This window comes from Sarcophilus harrisii, chromosome X, assembly GCF_902635505.1.
Source record: "Sarcophilus harrisii chromosome X, mSarHar1.11, whole genome shotgun sequence".
Lineage (NCBI taxonomy): Eukaryota > Metazoa > Chordata > Mammalia > Dasyuromorphia > Dasyuridae > Sarcophilus > Sarcophilus harrisii.
In genome coordinates, this window is record NC_045432.1 from 15,581,667 (window position 1) to 15,582,475 (window position 809).

An 809-nucleotide genomic window follows, 5' to 3' on the forward strand; every position below is an offset into this window, starting at 1 on the left:
GAATGTTTGTTCATCTAATATAATGGAACAATCGCAGCTTTTAGCTATAGCTCAACTTGTTATTGCAAAATCTCAAGTCACAATTAAGGCATAGGTTGAGGCCACATTCTTATGAGAGGTCTTCACTCAAGTTATTTTTATTTTTTTATTAAAGATTTTTATTTACAAAACATATGCATGGGCCATTTTTCAACACTGACCCTTGCAAAACCTTCTGTTCCAACTTTTCCCCTCCTTCCACACCCCTTCCCTTAGATGGCAGGTAGTCCCATGCATGTTAAATATGTTAAAATATATGTTAAATCCCATTTATGTATACATATTTATACAGTTATCTTGCTACATAAGAAAAACCAGATCAAGAAGGAAGAAAAAAAAAACTGGGAAAGAAAACAAAATGCAAACAAATAACAATGGAGTGAGAATGCTATGTTGTGTTCCACACTCAGTCCCCACAGTTCTCTCTCTGGGTGAAGATGACTGTTCATCACTGATCAACTGGAAGTGATTTGGATCCTCTCATTGCTGGAGATGGCCACGTCCATCAGAATTGATCCTCATATCTATGGGGAGAATAGCAGTCGGGCTTCCCCAATAGGGTGGGGAAAGCAGAGGGAGGACCAGGCCATAAAAGGGAATAAGGCATAAAAACACCATCTTCCTGAGTCAGGTCCTGCAGGCATGTCAGGAGCAGGGCAAGGCTTCACATGTGAATGATGGATCCAAGCCTTACGGTGGTGGGTCACCTTCACTGCTGAGGGATTGGAGGATGACCTGGTGAGGGCTGGTCCAATGGGTTCTATTGCAGA